A 21138-nucleotide genomic window follows, 5' to 3' on the forward strand; every position below is an offset into this window, starting at 1 on the left:
TGCAGGAAGTAGGATATTGAAACATGGATAAATGCAATAGATACTGCATGCCAAGTTTATCATTTTGTCTATGTATCTTCTCAATAGCATTTTGATGACGTAATAGACAAGTTGAGTATGAAAATTCGCTATTCAGAGTGTTAAGAATATGCTGGTACATACTCATGCATCCTTAAAGAGACGTCTATAAAATTTATAAAATGAAGCTCGAAAAACAGATTAAAAATACAGTTTAGAGCAACACATGAATGATGTAGATTTTAACAAAACATGCAGATGCGTGGATGACATGGGAACATCGTAATAATTCCTCAAATCAACTTGCTGAAATGATAGAATTCTATTCGTTATGGTAAGTAAACGCAATACTACTGACATGCAATAATATTAAGGCTACTAGACGTAAAGTCAGAAGTTCAGTTTGTAAAGAGATTTACAAATATTTTCCGACATAAACAAAAACGTGCAATTGATATTTTGGCTAAGCAAATACCAAAAATTTAATCTGAGTCGTTTCAAAACCTTTGCCCCAAAAAAGATCCTAAAATTATCAAACCGTAAACAGCCATATGAAGAAGTGATCAAGTATACGAGTTCAATGCACAAAAATTATCTGCATCCATTGAGTATATTCTCTCCCAATATTCTGTGGAAACAAAAGCAAAGATTGGTATTAAAGAGCAACTGTTTGCCAACAAGCTCCTATTTACCATAATCAAAACTGCATGTGGATATACGTAACTAATGTGATAGTAAGTAGATGAATTTGCGAGACAGCATTGTGCTACTAACCCCAAAATATTGCTTATGTACTCGATTGCTAGCTCAGCTATATTGTGATGCAATACAAAATTTATAGGAAACATTTTAATCAGATGTTTATCCCAAGCAAGAGCACAACAACATGTTATAAAAATTTTTGAATTGCCTAATATTTCGGACTAAGACTATTTCGGTTTAGATGAAATAGTCTAAAATTTGCGGCGGGAACTATTTTTAAATCATCGGTCTCGCAGCAACAGTTTATTGTTATTGATTTGCTAATGTTAAATGGAGGAATTTTTCATTCATTTGAAACAAACCCAGAGTCCAACTGATTCGGTTACTGCGATTTTATGGATCCTTTTCAGAATAGGCGAAGATAAAGTTTCCAGGTAGAAAATAGTAGACCAGATTTGACGAACTCTGGTATCAGAAAATTATGAAAATTCTGCTAGTATTTAACAATTGTTAATTTTTCGCAATATCTTAAACAATTTCAACAAAGTGACGATTAACGACATTTTTTATTGATTTTTATAAAACCAAAATTCGCGTTTAAGTACAAATTTTCAGATCTCACTTTCCAAAATAATTTACAAAAATTATTGGATACCACAATAAACTGAATTTGAACGCATTTCTTCAACTAGAAAATAGACCATAGGAATGAAAATGCAGATAAGTAGTAAATGGAAACCGACATTATATATCAATGTGAAATTGCCAGATTTTCTCCAATATTTACCTCCAAGACTTCAAGTTAGTCATTATCTAAGACTTTCAAAAATGAAATAAAAGCTACTTGGTACACACTACTGGAATAGCGATTAAAAATTTCAGGCTGCTGAAATACTGCAGAAAACTCAAGTCGCTATCTTATCGATAAGAATGCTGTGTAGCTAAAGCATATCATTATGCTTTCAAATCATTTGTTCACATTTATTTTGCGAACTTGGCTGTACACAAGCAGTGGTAAGATTCACAGCTATTTATTTTATTCAATTCCAAATAATTCACAGCTGGAATATAAAATGCTTTATTTAATACTACCAACCTGTAAAAAAGAAATGCGATCCTCCAACATAATTTTTAACTTAGTTACTATGAAATTGCTGACATTCTGTTAAACCCGTGATAAGTAAACAATGTGTTGCCAAGTTAAACATTTGAGCCAAAAATTAATCCAGCTCATTACTGTTTGACTTAATAGTTAAAGTGGAAAAAGGTAGCACAGTATGAGGTATGGAATATTTATCAAAGCAGGAGACAATGTTTAGAGTCTTGGAATTTGTACTCGATTGAACACTTGCTAGATTTTGTATCATAATGAAATAATAGAAAGTATTTAAGTCGACACCTTATAAGAAGTTGGTCTGGTAGATCTGGAAGAGGAAATGTAGCCATTCTGAAGCCGTAAATACCGCCAAAGACATAAAATTGCTCACAAAGGTACAAACAAAATTAATTTGACACATATCCAAGTGAAAATAGGATTTTAAATAGGAAAATGGCATTCAGAATAGAATCACCAGCTTGGTCCATTTACCCATGTCATCCGACAAAACCTATGCAAAATTATTCGAAAAATCCTTATTATGTGGGCAATATTTGATGTACAATACTCAGATATTCTAACTATGTATAGGAATATATACAAATTGTTCATTGATTCACCAATTGTTGTAATCTAAGACTTTCCTTTAAGATCTATTGTCATCTCATCGGCTTATTTTTTCTAGTTTCTTTCACTCATCTCAAACAACAATTGTTCAAAAATATATTTTCTGGATTCTAACAATTCTACATTGAAGTAATAGACTTTCAAACAGCATGAGCTCTTATGCTATAACTTCACTTTCATTTTCCTATTAATGTAAAGGTTTATGAAATTTAGTAAAATACACCTTGTCAGATTAAATTAGGGCAATTTTATCCATATTGGACATCCCTAATAGCATAAAAAATAGCAAAAAGTTGCTTACCATTATCTACAAAAAGGAAATCTAAAGACGAAACCAAAAACAGCAAAACATTAGTGTCTCTCCAACCCAAAAAATACGATTACTTAATATAAAAGAAAGTTTTTACAGAGATGCTGAAATTAGATTAGAATATTTTAATTGCTGAAGTGTTAAAGAATGATATTAATTAGTATTAGTGCTGTCGGAAACGGTAATTTATGTCTTTCTACTATTGATGAATACTATACATTATGCTAGCACTGCCTATCTTCACAAGTGAGGAATCTCGTACAATAGTTTTAATATAAGTTTTTCCAGGGCCAAGAGAATTTTAGAATATTTCTTATAAAATATTTAAAGCAAAATCACACAAGATTAAAATTTTAAAAATAGGAATGCCCATTATAGTAAGTATTTGTTCGTTTATTCGAAAAAGTTTATAAACAACGACTAGATAAATACTAATCTCAGTTTAAATTCATATTATGACGCTCTAACTTTTTGAAGTTACTGTGGATTCTTAACTTTTTGCATACATATCTCGAAATTCAAGCTAGAAAGTTTTGTTAAGACAATTCATGGTCAACAATTGAGGCATTTCACTTCTTTAAAAACCTGCAACTTAATGATGTTGCTGTGTCTAGCGGATATTTAACTTCACGTTAGCTTTGTTAAAAGATATTGATATTCCCGATTCTATTAAAAATATCGAATTAAAGATCGATTTTATTATGCCTTTTACCGATGCGTTATTCATCTGAGAGGAAACCTTGTAAATTTACTTCACCTTTATTTTCTATTAGTCTAAGTCTACTTTTTTTTTAATTTATCTTTGATGATATGCAATATGAACAGTACCAATCAAAACCCACTTGCCTTGCGTATATAGATAGCTAATTCTATACATGTTAAAGCAATGAGCAATCAAGGGATAAACTGATCCACCGAAAAGAACCACCCAGATATGAAGCTTCCTGCTCTGAACGGATACTACCATCTTGTAAAGCAAATTTTCTGGAACAAAGAATTTTGTCCTGCTGATCTTTCCTCGGAAAATTGGGTTATCCTGCCATGCGATAAGCTACCCCGCCGAAAACACCTGCCAGACATGATAGAACTGCCTCATAGGAGAGATTATTCCTACTCAAATATCAAAGTTCTACAACGTTGTAACAATAGTTATTACTAACCACAGGCCTCATAATAGGTAAAAGTTTGACCATGTAACAAGAACCTGTAAGTTTTAGAATACACTCTACATATTATATCTAATTTTGTAAACGGATCTAAATGTCCTCAACCTGACTAGAACAATACACACTGAAAGATTCAAAGCCACTCAACCTTCTCTACTTAGATTCGTGGATTGCCTCTTCTCAATTTCTTGATACAGCTTAAAATGTGCATTTCAAATGGCAGAAACAAAACAATAAAAAATATTTTAAAGTGGAAAACGGAACTGGATAGGGTAGAGCAATTAATAAAATATCTAGGAAGCTTCAATAGCCCTCGAATACACTTTACGGATCGAATTTACTCTATTATTCTGATTAGGTCTGGAAAATACAATTGATCAAAATTCATGGAGGAGCTTTATCGCTGATAAGTGCATATAAAATATATATATACGTTCCCATCGATTAAACCACACTGACAAGTTGATTCCCGAAAAACACAGGATTCTGAAATAACCTTCGGTTGAAAAGAGTTGGTTTATATAAACATTCATAAAAATAAAGACACTTGCTAGTTTCTATAAACTTAATCACCAATATATTGAAAAAAATTTTTAAAAATGGACATGCATCAATCAAATTTGATCTATTGAAAGTTGATGTATAATTGCTTGATTTCTAAAACGAAGAAAGAGTCGCTTTCTATCCATTGCGTTATTCACTTCTGGGGGATTCTGTAGAATTAGAAATTCATTTTCAACGTTGTCTAATACAGCATTAATACAAGCCGAAACCCACTACAATGCTTTTTGAATATATATCGCCAACCAGTTTCATGGATAGCAGAATCCTATTTCAATTCAAGGTACATAATGGAGTAGGGGAAAATACCATGTTAAACCTAACAGAATCATAAGTGATGTTTAGTATATCTCCAGGCTATATCCAACTATATCCAATTAGGGATTATTCACGATATAACACGACTTCATGAGGATTTTTAATTCACACCCTATATTATTACCCGATGTCTTCTCCAAGGGAACCTATTAAAATTTTCAAATAATTATCTCCTATCATAGCTCGTTTCTTAAATTTTGAGATGCCTAAAGATAAACTCGCTAGCAAAGTTAATCCATAGGCATCGGGTGGGAAGAAGCTCTGTCTAAAAATTTCACACCAAGGGGACCGGACTCCACACTCACACCAAGGGGACCGGACTCCACACTCACACCAAGGGGACCGGACTCCACACTCACACCAAGGGGACCGGACTCCACACTCACACCAAGGGGACCGGACTCCACACTCACACCAAGGGGACCGGACTCCACACTCACACCAAGGGGACCGGACTCCACACTCACACCAAGGGGACCGGACTCCACACTCACACCAAGGGGACCGGACTCCACACTCACACCAAGGGGACCGGACTCCACACTCACACCAAGGGGACCGGACTCCACACTCACACCAAGGGGACCGGACTCCACACTCACACCAAGGGGACCGGACTCCACACTCACACCAAGGGGACCGGACTCCACACTCACACCAAGGGGACCGGACTCCACACTCACACCAAGGGGACCGGACTCCACACTCACACCAAGGGGACCGGACTCCACACTCACACCAAGGGGACCGGACTCCACACTCACACCAAGGGGACCGGACTCCACACTCACACCAAGGGGACCGGACTCCACACTCACACCAAGGGGACCGGACTCCACACTCACACCAAGGGGACCGGACTCCACACTCACACCAAGGGGACCGGACTCCACACTCACACCAAGGGGACCGGACTCCACACTCACACCAAGGGGACCGGACTCCACACTCACACCAAGGGGACCGGACTCCACACTATTATTGGTACGCGACATGAAGGGGAGTTCTAAATTCTAAAGAAGCGATTGACGATATACGTTCAAAAAGCACCTTAAGTGGGTTTTGATTTGTATTAATTGCATAGCATGCAGACAACGTTCAGAAAAATGGACCAAAACTGAGTTTTGCAAATTCTCCCAGAAATGAATAGCGTGAATATTAAGGCAATGGATAGAAATCGACCTTTTCTTCCTTTTAAATTCAATCATTTATACATCAATGCTTTTAATAAATGCTAATCTATCAAATTTATGTTTGATCTAAAAGCATTCTAATTTTTTCTGTATATAGATGGTTCAATCCATAGAAATTAGCAAGCGTCAATAAGTAAAGGGGGAATTTATAAACCAACCTTCGGAATAAAAGGTTACTTCAAATCCTTGAGGATATCGTGGGGTTTATTCGATGGAACATTCTGCTTATGGATATCGGCTATATACACGGATCAGAGATAAAGCTTTTCCAAGTATTTTAAGCAGCTGCACTTCTTGGACATAATCAAAAAATATCAAATCTACTTAAAATTCTTCGAGAGCTGTTGATGCTTCCTAAGTATTCTTTTTATCGATTAATTCACCCAGTCTAATTCTGTTTGAATCAAGATACTTAAATATTTTGTTTCTGTAATTTAAGATGCTGTAAAATCCAATACTTTATCACTGGATAAAGCTGTAATAAGGAATTTGCAGGAAGTAGGCGAATTTGCAATTGTATGGTTCAGTGGCTTTGGATCTATCAGTGTATGGACGTTCCTGTTCTGGTTATAGAACATCTAAAACCTTTCCCAAATATATAGTATATATTTGGGATAGGTTTCAGATGTTCTATATCTAATATATATGTAGATAGCTTTCCTAAACTTCCAAGTTCTTATTAAAATGCCGAAATTTAACCTATTCTTAGGCAGGTGGTCAGTAATAAGAGCTAATATATTATCGTCGCAGAGCTTTGGGATTTGAATAAGGATTGATCTCTCCGAGGAGGCAGTTCTATCGCATCCGACTAGTATTTCCAGCGGGAAGTTTATCGCATCGCAGATAATTCAATTTTTCTCGGAAATCTCGGTAGAACAGGATTATCCTTGCGATTCCTGTAAATGTGCATTACAAACCTAGCAATTTAAAGATTTCTTTCACTCCATCTAATACCCACTCAAAAGTTTTTATTTTAATAATTTGAGTTACAGCAATTGTTTTTAAATTTTAAACTAAAACTTCCGCAGCCTATAATTGTTTTAAACTAAAATTAATATTTCCCGGATAAAATTTTACGCATATTTACATCTTTACAATTTTGCAATTGGAAAAATACTTCTACGAACAAGCGCAAGCTGAAGAGAAAATTCATCCTACACTATTTTCACTTATAATAGATACCATAAATCCCACCAACGCTTCTTAAACTGCCATTCCACAACTACGTTATCAGAAATCATGCGTTAAACATTGGCCTCACCTACACAACGTCCTTTCTTATCTCCATCTTTCGTTTCTTTTCCATAAAACTCGAAGTTTGCCGTTTAATTTTTGGGGAAACGGAATTTTATTCTTGAAAATTTGGCGAGCCATTAGAATCTAATTGCAATGTACAGAATTCAACCAAAAGGATGCTTTTTGCAGATAATTTCTCGATATTTATTCGATCGTGGCAAATATCCGATAAAATTTATTAATCGGATCATAAGCATGATTTACACTGGAAAAGGAATGTTCTGAAAGCTTACTGAAATAGAAACTCAAATGGAGTAGTTCTACGTTAGCTAATAATTTAAATGCTATATTGTGCAGAAAGTTATGAAGACTAGATAAATAAATTAAAAATTCTCGTCAAATTTAAATTTCTAAAAATTCTAATTTTTTTAATCTAATTTTTTTAGTTTAATTTCTGATCGAAAGAGATTCTTAGAGTCTAACATTTAGATTAGAACACATGCAATTCAAAATCAAGTTAGATTGGTCGCAGTATTTATTTCAAGGAATAGAAGGATCCTAGGCAAGCAGTCAATTGCGTATACAATTATTTCTTCAGTGCATGGTATCAATTGCTCCATTCTAAAAATATGAACCATGTTGTTAAAATAAAAATTAAGCCAAGAGTGCCCAGTTCAATTTTTGCTATAAAAACGTTTCACGACTGGCAGTACACTTTGAAACTGGCTTTTTAAAGCTAACACATGAAAAGCGTGCAGTAGACTACATAAACATGCTGATGCTGTCGACTATAATCCTCAGAATTCAGGCAAGACTCATTGGAGAAGATGGTTTATGCAGCCGAAACAAAGTAACAAGGAATAGTACCATAAATACAACCAAACAATTACCAATTTTGAAGCGAAGGTAAATCCTTTTATATGAACTTTTCAACGCACTACGAGTAGAACACCCACCTCTACAGACTACGCTAAACCTTAATTCCATGCTAATGCCTTCACCCGATTCATCGGATATTATCATTAATTCTGCGAAATAAGACTTAAACAGAATTTTGGCATTAACGAAGAGAAGCTTTAAAATACATCTTGCTCAACATAGTGACAACGTGACTAGTAAATAGTAGTGTAAGCAGCAGGATTCTCTATTCAGGCCGAAATATTAGCGGTACTCACTTGGTCACATTGTCATATAGCGTAACTCGTGATAAAATTGTATTGTTGAGGTAGAATATGTCAGAATTAAATGGAATTAATTGAAAAGTAGACGAAGCAGAAGAGAAAGCTATAAAAGGAAGAATATATTAAGTCATACTGTAAATTTTTCTTTGAAGGATTAACTTCGCCGATGCATAGGATTCAAATCATAGTTGAATATTTTTTTAAGAATACAATAATGAAACGAAAATGTGAAAAGAATAAAAATAGAAGTAAAAGCTAAAAATGTATAAAATAGTAAAATCAACCATGTAAAATATCCGATTCTTTTATAAATACAAAGATGGTCATCCAATCAAAAACGGTAAGTCAAATCAGAACGAAATTGCTTTCTCAGGCATGACTTGAATTAAATTGAATAGATCGAGTGGCAATGAAATGTTCCTATTCCGACCTGCAAGCAAAGTAAATATTTCAAATAAAGCCTTGAATGACCAATTCTTAAACGGATTGTGATGACATCCGTAGTTTAAAGCAGAATCCATGTTGCAATCTAAGGTTTTAAAACGCTCAATTTATTATCTGTACCAAGATTCTGTTGCTATTTGCCAAATATGAAATAATTCTGGAATATATGGCTACACATCAGCATAAAGAAATGGTTGCATATGAATTAAACTTGCAAATTTTGAAGTATCATCATCATTCCATTTCCCTGGGCAGAAATTCAAGAAAATAACTACTTTGGAGGAGATGGTGCAAGAAATTTTACATATGAATACATTATCTGTACAAACCATCATTTTCTTCAACTCGGGACATTTAGAGTTGATTTTTTTTTTGAAATCGTTATTTCTTACATATGGAAGGAAAAGTGAAATAGTAATTACTTCGTAAATAAAAGGAGGAAAGCGTATACAGCTTCCAACTTACAGCTTCATTACCACAAGCAAGTACATGGCTACCAGACTTCGAGCCAGCTGTAAAAGCCGGCATGTAAGCACAACAATTTATCGATGATAATTAAAAAAGGAATAAAATCCAGGGGTGGAGTATGCTTTTAAGCTGTTTTGAAATGGATGTACCAAGGCGGGTTATATTCTAATCATGGGAAAGTATGAAAAAAAAGAGACATTAACGTTATGAAAAACTGAAAGCAATCGATATATACTTGTTCCCACTGGAGGTGGGGGGGAAGGGTTCCTGTCAAGCATTAGACTAACGGGTATGACTTGAAATGACTTTCCACAGAATGAGTTCTTAAAACTCGAAAAGAATAGCCTAAGAACATTCCACCTCCTAATTAGCAATGGTTTTCGATATAAGTCTTGAAGTACATTCTGTTTTGAAGTTGGATTGAAGAGTGAACAAGAATTATATCCAGCACACCTTAGGTTGAACTAATGCAACCAGGCCAATATCGTCCTATATTATACAGGACGGCTGGCACAGGGGTATAGCCAAACTCATTAGAACAAATTCTAAGCACGAAGATGAGGAACGGGCGAAATTCCTCTTCCAGCTATGCGTGAATTCCTTGCAAGAGTTGCGTCGTAAAGGATCCCATTTTAAAGCGAAGGTCGCGAGTATTAATATTACGAACATGTTTCTGGTATTAAATTTACTTGTACATAATCACCCAGCCTTACTATGCTCGTAGAGCTTTTTATAAGACTCTTTATCCTTATATTATTAACTAAAGCAATTTCACCTTGTCCAAGCAAATAATTTCAGCAACTTTAAGATCTATACAACTCTCAAGTAAAATCAAACTATTTCATTGAATATAACAAGGTCCAAATTACACAAAATGTTACAAATATTGTATACATAAGATTTGATTTTACATGGAAAATACAATCAGTGACCACAAATTAAATACTAGGCTCTAATAACTAGATTACCAATTAAAACAGAATTGCACTTGATCTCATTTGATTACATGTTATACTGGAGCAGTTCACTAACCCTTGAATTAAAACAAATTTTATTTTTCGTAGAACTAAATCTGTTAAATTGAGTTTTAAAAGGCTTGCTAATGGAATTTTCAGAACTGAAGACATCCTTTCGAAAGACTCGATAAAAAGAATGAAGCTAAAAATAACTTGCTAATATATACTTTTAGAATGAGAAAAATAAAGTTCATTTGATAACGGTTGAAACCAGGCAAAAATATGAAGGAAATTCCATTTTACAGATCAGGGTTATCAACAATATCTATAAGTGTTAAAATAAATTTGGCAATTATAGGAAATTCTGTGTTCCAAGAATTTACTAAGATGACCATGTTATAACCGACTTTGGTGCCTTCAAATTTAGATATTTTAAGGCATTATTCAGCTCTCGGGGCTGACAGATGTGTAAATTTTACAAGAATTTAACTTGACAAGTAGTGTAAGGAACTAGATGCTGCATCACTTAACTTGCATGGCAATTTGCTAATTAGTTTTAAATTTCAGCTATCATACAATTAAACAAGCTTCGAAATTCTTGAACTATTCATTTTGTATAGCTGTTTGGCAATAGCATCATTTTTAGTAACTTGCGATTAATCTGTGCATATCTACATTTTCCCATATAATAGTATAAGTGAAGAAAATAAGGATCGCCATTTTTTGTAAACTGGGAGTTTACACAAAAATCAGACAAGGTGCTTAAGAACTAAATGTTCATTTAAAATAGTTTTTTTTCTTTTAATTTTATCTATTTTTTCTGTGGTATTATATAACAGATTTTTCATTAGCAATATAACCTGTTGACCGGAAGCTCCTACCTTTTCAGTGTACACTTATTTATCTAATAGTGTGTATCACAGGTTTATTTGAATGCAATATGAAGGATCAACATAACTTCCGAATACTAGTATATGGTGTGTGTACATGGTAAAAGTGATTTCGGGAGAATTAAATTTTCTGTTGGATTCTCAACAAACCAGCTTTGAAAAGAAAAATGTGTCAACATTTACAATGCTCATGCGAATATCCCAAAATTAGCATATTCTTTCAAATTAATAATTTAATTCATATAACTGTCTTTGAAATTAAAAGTTACGAACAGCCCCCCTTAAGAATGCAGATGCTTGAATGAGGACAAATGGCACTTTCTGGGAGTTCTAATTTCATTGGTTTTCTAGCATGAATTTGCACTAGTTTTTCAACATTACAAAATAATGGAAATTTCTTGGAGCAATTTTTAAAACTGCATTGTTAATATTTGATTTCTGTTATCTATTTTTGAGGAGTCGAAGAGCTGAATTTTCCTTCCTTTCATTTCTTTTATTCAGTACATTCTGCATATAATTACTTTATCACTGCAGAATTAAAAATATTTCACTGTGCAAAATAGCATAAAATTATCCAGCTTGAGAAACTTAGGGTACTAAATTGCAATAAAAACATTAAGATTTCAAACTACAAAATTCAGTTTGATTTGTTTCTTGAATTTCTACGACGTTTGAATAAATTAAGTAGAACATTTATTAAAATTATGTATCAAGGCATTTCTAATGAAATGGCGATTTAGACTTGACTAAGCAATATCAACTAGCTATTCTACTCTCAAATGAATATTCAAAATTTGTCGATCAAATATGCGCAAATTTCCTACAAAAGTCAGATGTTCAGTCACATTTTATTTTTCGCCAAGATTCTCGCGCTTTATTTACATTAATGATATCAAAGTTTATAAACTTTTCAAGGTACGATTTTTTACCTTGTGAAGGGAAACGCGAATTGTTATCAATATACGGTAAGCAATTCATTATATTGTCTATTACCTTGAGCTCGCGTTTCCAAAGCTGAAAGTATAAGATAAGCTTCTTTATAATACCAAGCGTGGGGGGGGGATGAGATGAATAGACTTAAGCAATCGCAATCCCTCCTCTTACCAGCCGGCTGGCACATATCTCGCCCTCCACTTACCGCGAAATCGGGGCAGGTCTCCGTTTCCCCCCTCAATATTTCAAGACTTACGTTTCCCCCTTTGGTATCATTTCTAGCAACGATTCCCAGCGAATACACGAGAGAAACGGCCGTATTTATGAACACAAGATAAGGGAGCTAGAATTATCTACGAAAAAAATGGTTAAATGTTAGTTCTGTAAAATGTTAAGTGTTCCTCATCGAATTCAATGTTTGAAATTTTAATTACATCAATACATGTTGTATTCAATGACGTCTTTTTTCCTATTAAGAAGGTTTCTATAGTTCCCATAAGCTATCCTATATAATGTCGAGTCCAGACTTAAATCTTGCCTTATAATTCTAAAAACGCGCACCTTATTTTATATAAAGAAGCTTATCTTCGTACTTTCAACATTGGAAAAATCCGATTTCTAAACTTCAAAAGTTAAATTTAATTTTATTTGGTATATACCGAAGTTAACATTGAAAACATTAAATTTAGTTATTTCGACTCGAGCGAACTTTAATATATATGATTTCGGAAGCGTAACAATGATATCCGATTACGATTTCCCAAGATTACTTAAGTGTACCGAATAGGGTATTTTTTTCTACCTATTAACTTTCGACTTTTTTTTAAATTAATTCTTCGAAATATTTATTACAAGCGAATTCAAGAACGATCAATTTAATGAAAACTGAGCGAATTCCACTCCAAATATTCACTTAAGCAGAATGACTAACTGGTACTGCTTTATGAAGAGTTGCTTTTATCCCACTGCTATAATATCTAATAAATTTGCTTAAATTTTGGTCAAAATTTCAGCTTCTTATTTAAAGTGGGATAACGAGATTGAACTTAGACCTATTCTGCAACCATTAATATATTCATTTATGTGGAAATTTGTTAAATGTCATGCATAAACAATGTTTCTATTCTAACAAACTCATGCATGTTGATGATTCGACACTTATGTATTTGATGTAAACAAATCCTAACCCAGTTGTAAGCAATGCAATTTATATCAAAATGGAGAAGAGGCTTTAATATGTAAAATTATTGTTTATTAGTTTGCCTTTACTACTCCATATAATATAGAAGTTTTTAAAGCATTCCTTGCTGTGTTTACATAAATTAAAATTCAAAAGGAAATTCAAAATCTCTGCTTTTAAGTTCCAATGCATATTCGGATATAATCTCGGTTTAATCATAGTACTTGTAAATTCAAGACTGCTTCAATTTTGTCTTCAATAAAATAGTTTCATAAAGGTATTTCAATATACAAACGATTTACGATTATTATCTAATTAAAGATCGTAAATTTATTTTTACGAGCACATGCATGCTTAGAATTAAAACACAATTTTACAGTTCTATTTTAGTAGATCCTATATAGGGTTGTGAACTTGCTCCAAAAATCGTTCAAATACACTTAACATAATAAAGCTAGTTTAAACTTTAAATATTCACCCATGACAAGTCATTCTTCCATTTGAGCTTATTTACAAAGCATTGGTGTTCCAGGCTTTATGGAATTGGAAATAGCTTGCCAGCAATATATCTTGCTTCACATTGGTTGAACTTGAAAGTTTGGAGGCCTCGGGGAAAGATTAAGGCAACATACAACTTTCAAGCAAACATGTTCTTTTCAGCATCCGTGGCCAGATGGGAGCGCATATCTCGTTTACGTTAGCCTATAAAACAATTCCAATCATTTAAACATTGAAATGACTCAGAATCTGAACAAAGATTTAAAGCAATGAAACTGCAATGAATGCTTGATTTGACTGATATCTTAGACTCCAGATTAGCGAAGGTTTCGGCTTAAAAATTTTATACCGATTTTGTGATCTTAAAACTTCTGGTTCCGCAAACTAATATTGATAAACGACACTAAAAGTGTTGTACTATTATGTACAGTCATGAAAAAATTAACTTCTGTAAAGTTTATTATCGCATCTTTAGAAAATTGATGTAGATGAAAATGACACAGGATGACAGGTTTGTACCAATCGACAAGCTGATTAACCGAGTTAACTCTAAATTTTACAAATACAGCTCACAATATTTTTTGCTGGTTTGATTTATTCTCATGACTTTAACCTTCAATTAAGATTTCTGTGGAAGTTGAAAAATCATGCTTACAACGTTAAACGAGTTATGAAATTTTGACTATATCTCGGCAAATTAATATTGAATTTTTTATTCACGCAGTAAGAGAAAGTTATTCCATAAATTCCAGAATTGCATAAATAACAAAATTTTAATATTGTTTGAATTTTCAAACATGAATGTGGGAAACGTGAATTTTAACATCGTATAAGTTTTGCATGGAAACAAACCTGACATGTTATAATGTCAAAATCAAAAAAAAAAAAAAAAAAAAATTCTATGTTTTTCCATTTAAACTTGTGATTAGAATTACACTTTTTAAAGAGTCTGTGCCATTCAGTTTTTCCAGAAGTTTCATTATTAATATTTGTAAGTGGATAAGAAGTTTTAAATAGAGCTTCTATAACGTTTAGCCATACTAAATTGTTCTTAAAATGAAATCTAAAACTATGATTTTTGAATGCAAAATGGCAATTGTCTTTATAAATTTTATATTACTTACATTCATAAGGAGGATTTACATATCCTCTGAAGTAACTTTCGATTATAGGAAGAGGAACATAGAATGAGCGTCTTTGAAAGCAGAACAGATCGGTATCGTCTCAATTCGAATTTTTCAATAAGACCAGGGGATTCGTCTGTTATTCCATTTTAGGATCTTGACAGAAGACACTTTAGGATTTTTACCAGTGATATCAAGAATTGTGATAATCTGTAAAGAAACATTCAATTGATATGAGATTTAAATTTTAATAAGATGTTTCAAAAAATCTTGAATAGAATCAATTAAATATATGCAACTGCAAAATTAAGGAGCCTAAATATGAAATACACAACATCTATGGAAAATACAATACCGATGTTGAATCTATATAATACTGATTGAATTAAAGAAGTTCTATGCGGGAAGATATTTTATTCGATTTATTATTAGCTTAATGAAAAATCACTAAAATAAATAACACCTTGCCATTGACAAAGAATTTTACAATAAATATTTTTCCAGCAAGCTTTTTAAAATATTGTTCTTATTGGTAATTCAGGAATTACGATTCGAATGAAAACGCTTATTCCTGAAACTTCGATCTTCAGTAAATTACATTTCCTATAAATATTTGTTTAAAATTCAGACGAAAATTTCGTTACTAAAAGTTTAATTCTGGAAGTATGAGCTGGAATTTTGAATGGAGAAAAGAGTTTGGATTTGAATTCGTATTTTATGACAAAAAAAACTAAGCTGAGCTGTATTCTATTTACGGGAAATTCTTTATCAAATCGCTTAGTTAATTGTTCAAAATTCGATGCGTCATAATTGGTTCAAAAACTATCACTCTAGATTAGAAACGAGTTACTGTATGTATTACAAGCGTCGTGGTTTTAAAACTGAACTTTCACAACATGATTGAAAATTTATATAAACAGACTTCTGACTTTTTAAAAACAAGATTTCAGAAGATTATCTGGAAAAATTTGCAAACATTTGAGAGAAAAATATGGCATAGTGTCAAAAACAGTGTCATAATTTTCCTAAATAGCGTTTCCGGAGATATTTTGAAATTATAGAATTACACGAGTTTTTGAAAAAATATTGCTTTTATTTTATATCTACATATAAATTTGTTTCGGACAACATGGTTCTGGCTACACACAGCATTCTTTTTGAAATCTAAATACTGCTTAATACGTTGTTTATATGTATTATGGCGCATAAGCAATTTTGAAGATGAAATTTTAGTGCTCATTTCACAATTTCATTTCAATCATTTAATATGTTTCAGTTTATTGCCTAATATTTATCATCTTAATTAAAGATTTAAATTCTTTCAATTACAAAATAATTTTTAATCGATGAAAGCAACAAAATGATCAGAAATATCGATTTAAGATTTATAAGAAATTTATGGTTGCAGTGGAAATGTTTTATCTTGTATGGAATCAGACTCGTTAAAAATTCGCATTTTAGTAATATCTAACATCTTAAATCATGTGATCAATGCCGATTCCTTCACTGATTCAAAGTAAACTATCTATATTTAGGTTCTAAAATATACAAAGTTTTACATATATTTCGACGTTTTTATTAACAGCAAGGTTATATTAAAATAAGGGTAACTAGTATTTTATTTTGTATACTTCGTAAAGATGCACACATCTGTTTATTAATTCGAAAAATTGATGTCAATGGAAATAAATCGAAGCGTCCGGTTTGTATCATTTTAAAAACTGATTAATAGAGTTAACATTTTTATCACGGCCAAAAGTATTTTTTGTGAATCAATTTATTGTTATGAAATTAACTTCGAATAACATTTTATGGAATTTCAAAAGAATATGAGTCATACGGTTTTGAAAAATGTCATTTCATGTTAAATGAGTCGCAAACTGTCGATTATTTGGGAAACGGTATAAATTTCTCAAAAACTTCTCATTTAAAACAAATACCCATTTCATAAAATCAAAGGATGTATAAATATCCCATTTTCGAAATTTATGAATTTTTAAATATCAATGTGAGAAAAAGTGATAAACATTTACGAATAAAACCAAAAGTGTAATAAAATTTTGCAGGGAAAAAGATAATATAACATTAAAATGAGGATATTACACACGTTATATAGCCAAGGAATTAAGGATTAGTAGTTCGCTTAAATTTAATTTGGCAGAGATATTATCAGAATCACTTATATTTATTAACACGTGTTTATGTTCAAATTCATAGGTTTGTGAATCAATTAAGGTCGCAGTGGTTATTCTGCGAATTCTCTCAAAATAACTTGGCCTCAGGGACCATAGGCAATTGCCTATGTTATCTATTTCATAATCTGGCCATGCGAAATAGCAATACACGTGTCAAAAAGAAAACAAATTCATTGCAAATAGGAAAGTCAATCTATAATTATGTATTTTTAATTATTAAAATATCTACATTTTTTTTAACTTTCAACATTTTTAGATTATTATATTTATTCCGTTCCAATTTCTAATGAAAGTATTTTCTCTTTTCAGTAATATATTACAAGTATTTTGAAAATAAAAAACAATTTTAAGATTTAAAGCATTTTATAATGTTATACTTATGAAGTCTTATAATCCCTTCCTCTCCCGTCAAAATAACTAAAATAAAGATAAATATAATAACAAAATAACTATAAATTAAGAATTATATTAATAGATTATGATTCACATTTTACATTATGAAACGCAAAATTCTACAGAATATCAGAATTCTATCACATCAAAAATTAATAAGAGCCAAACTACGAAGTAATATTCATAATCGTGTAAGAAACTAGAAGAGTTTATATAACAGTGGCACTATATATTTTTTGAAGAGCAATTCATTGAAAACAAACACTTACCATGTTCAGGCTTGAACAAAGCATACCAAAGTGCCAGTTGAAATTAGCAATCTTTTCTATGCACTTAGCACAGTCATTTGTTCTCACTACCCAACCAGATAAGCAATGAAATCGGACACGTCATTTCATTCATATGTAAATGCCTTCCTTTTACAATTGCACCACTCTTCAGGCGCTCATACATTTATACGCTTCTTAGAATTACGCAAAATAAACATATTTACGGAAAAAAAGAAATCAAAGAGGAAGAATTCCAAAGACATTCCTTTTATAGCAGATGAACGAATATCTAGTTTAAGTACGCCTTCTTCTATATTTTAAAACTTCTCCCGAACGGCATTTCTCAATGGACCAGACTGCGAACTGCAAATTCTTTATTCCAAACAGTATAGACTATATAATTTTTGAAATACGGAAACTTCTTGATATGTAAACTTCAATCATGATTTTAGGTATATTTAATCTAATATTTTTTTATTAATTAATGGAATTGGATTTGATTAGAAAGAATTTTGGCTCAGGATCCCAGAATTGGTGGTCCGAGATCCGATTTTTCTGAAACTCCATGAATATATGTCCAGTGCAGATTAAATCTGTCATCTGGAGGAAAGCTTCCATATGCGGGTGTAGCATGGAAATTTGGAAAGTGTAACATCGACTCTGGTGTTGATTTCGTAAAAAATACGAGATCCAATTGAGATTTCAAAAGATTCATTAAAATGACATGAATTAGTTATGCATTCTCCTGTTATTTTTTTATTTATTCAATTTATGAAAAAAAAAAACCATTTAATTTATAATTGGAATGTTCTTTCTTTTCTAACTAAACCTTATATTTTAAACAAAAGTCACTTCTGTTTTGATTTTTCAGATTAGCATCATGCTTAGAAACTACACGAGAACTTCTGGGAACGGGCATTGCATTTTGTCCCGATCAGAAAGATCTAGATTGATTTTGTCTCACTCAGAACAACTTAAGCTGATTATACCATGTCAGTATATGAGTGATTGACATATAACAATTAATTTGAAATGTGCCAGATCCACATATTTAATGGAATCTATTTCACGAACTTACTATTACCGGGCTCTTGAGAGGAGACTTTATCCTCTATGCCATCGCAGTCTCCTAATCTATTATAGTGAATTACCAGTGCAAAATTTTAAAAATGTACATTTGTTTCATATGTTTAAATATGTTTTACTATTTCATAAACTAAGTACATAAAGAAAAAAAATTAATAATAATAATGTATCTAAATATTGTGATGAATTTCCAATTTTTTGGCATCTCTTGGTCCGAGAAGAACAATTTAAAAAATTTTCTTACCTCCCTACCTGTATCTGCCCCGTGAATTTTTAAAAATGTATATACAAATGATAACCGGAAAACTCGATTTTGAAACTTGTGACATTTTCATACTAAACAAAACTGTTCCAAAATTTAGTGGCAATAGCAAAGGGAAAACTGACATTAATTAGCAAGCAAACATGTGGAGAAAAAACTGAACCTTCCAAATAAGCATTGAGACATATTTGGACATATTCAGGCTGTCTAATAAGAATCTCGAAGAAGTTAATCCCAAGATTATCCATCATATCTTTCCTTACTGTCATTTGCTCAGAAGCTTGAAATTATCCATGAAAACTTCTAATGTTTGAATGTAAGTTGTTTTTTAAGTCGGAGTTTTGGACTTGCAAACTTTAACACCATTATCGGAACTGTGCCAAAATTAGTGTAAAAAGTATGGAAAAATATGGATTTAGAAAATAACTATGCAAACAAAGACTGCAAATAAGTGATGAAGAACATTCGGACATACTCAAATTGTCTATTAAATGTCTCGAAGGCATTGAACCAAGACTATTCATTATTGCTCTGCTGTTCTTTACTAAGAGACGGCTTCCCAGAATATCTTCTAAATTCATACAGCTGAAAACCTGCTGGGTTTGAAATAGGATTGAAATTCGAACCCGTGACTCTGTTACTAAGGGTAAGTAATGCATAATGTTGAAGTTGTCTAATTTTTCTCAGTTAATATCATGTTTAAATATGAATTAGAAGTTTTATCTAGTTGAGTTTCATAAAAAGAAAATATTTATTACTTTGGAATAATTGTCCTTTAAATAAACGTAAATAAATTGTTTTGGTTTATGTTTTAACATGTTAAAAACAATGTTTATGTATTGAGAAAATGTATTTATTTAAAAATGTCTTTGAAATGAAATTTTGAAGCAAAATTTAAAAATCTTTCAAAATATTAATAAAAATGTTTAAAAAGAATGCAATTTTACTAATAAGAAAAATAATTTATTATGTTATGAAATTATCACTGCAAAGGCTATAATATTTTTGGCAATATTAAATAATTTCTAATTTTGTAATTGATAAAAGATGTATAGAAATAAAATAGATTTCGATTTGATTATCTGCAAGGTTTAAATATTAGCATTATTTTTTGATTGCCGACATGATTCTTTGAGAGCAATACCTAGACAAACATCGACTATCTTGCATAGTTAAGAATTTTAAGTCGCTTTTAATAGGAACATCTTGATTATTCGAATAAATAATTATTTATACTTAGACCAGAGCATATGTAATCTGCATTTAATAAAGTTTGAACGCATCCGATGTTGTGAATATTTAGATTCTATCATTTCATAACTAATTGGATGTCTGAGGCTCACTTAATATTAATGAGAAGATATATTTTTTAAAGTTGAAATAGCTTTCATTTTCTCGTATTATCACTAAAAGTCAAAATATTGTATTCCATGTTAAATTCTGCTTAGATATCTAAAGTCAGTAAAGGAAAGAATAAAAGAGGAATGTCAAGCTCATGCTTAAATATATTTCTTAAAACATTAGTATTCAGGAATTTTAATATAATTAATTTTTGGCTTTATTTGTTTTGTATATGGGCTATTAAATGTTAAACAAAAAAATGAGATTTCTACATAGAATATCAAATTTATTACGTATTTGGGAAATAAATATCATTTTATGGATTATGAATTTAAGATTTCCAATTGCTTTTAAGTTTATTTATTTATTTTAATAAATGATCCAACTGCACTTTGTTTAATAATAAACTTCTTATAACATAATAATTATTATTCAGAATATAAAGCGTTCCATTTCTTCTCTATAATAAATATGCAAAATAATTATATCTTAACACACAAATTATGCATATTTTCATTAGTAATTGCTGCCATTTCTGTGGACTCTTTAGAAGTCCCTTTAATTTTATAACCAAAGTTATAGATTTATAAGCGCATTAAATTATTATTTTCCCTTTCTTCCTTCTTTGGTCAGCTTTAAATTATTCATGTTATGATTACACGGAAAGAATCTCTTCGTAAAAATGACCATA

The 21138-nt window shown here is 31.7% G+C and overlaps 1 long non-coding RNA gene across 1 annotated transcript; it reads right to left on the reverse strand.

Annotated features, from left to right (window-relative positions):
• Positions 1-12924: 12924 nt before the first annotated feature.
• On the reverse strand, positions 12925-17953 carry LOC129969422 (uncharacterized). Its single transcript, XR_008784514.1, has 3 exons — positions 17759-17953; positions 14902-15111; positions 12925-13981 (listed from the first exon to the last, which is right to left on the reverse strand). It is a non-coding gene; the product is annotated as an uncharacterized LOC129969422 (long non-coding RNA).
• Between the last annotated feature and the right edge of the window lie 3185 nt (positions 17954-21138).

The sequence above is a fragment of the Argiope bruennichi genome, chromosome 5 (genome assembly GCF_947563725.1).
Source record: "Argiope bruennichi chromosome 5, qqArgBrue1.1, whole genome shotgun sequence".
Lineage (NCBI taxonomy): Eukaryota > Metazoa > Arthropoda > Arachnida > Araneae > Araneidae > Argiope > Argiope bruennichi.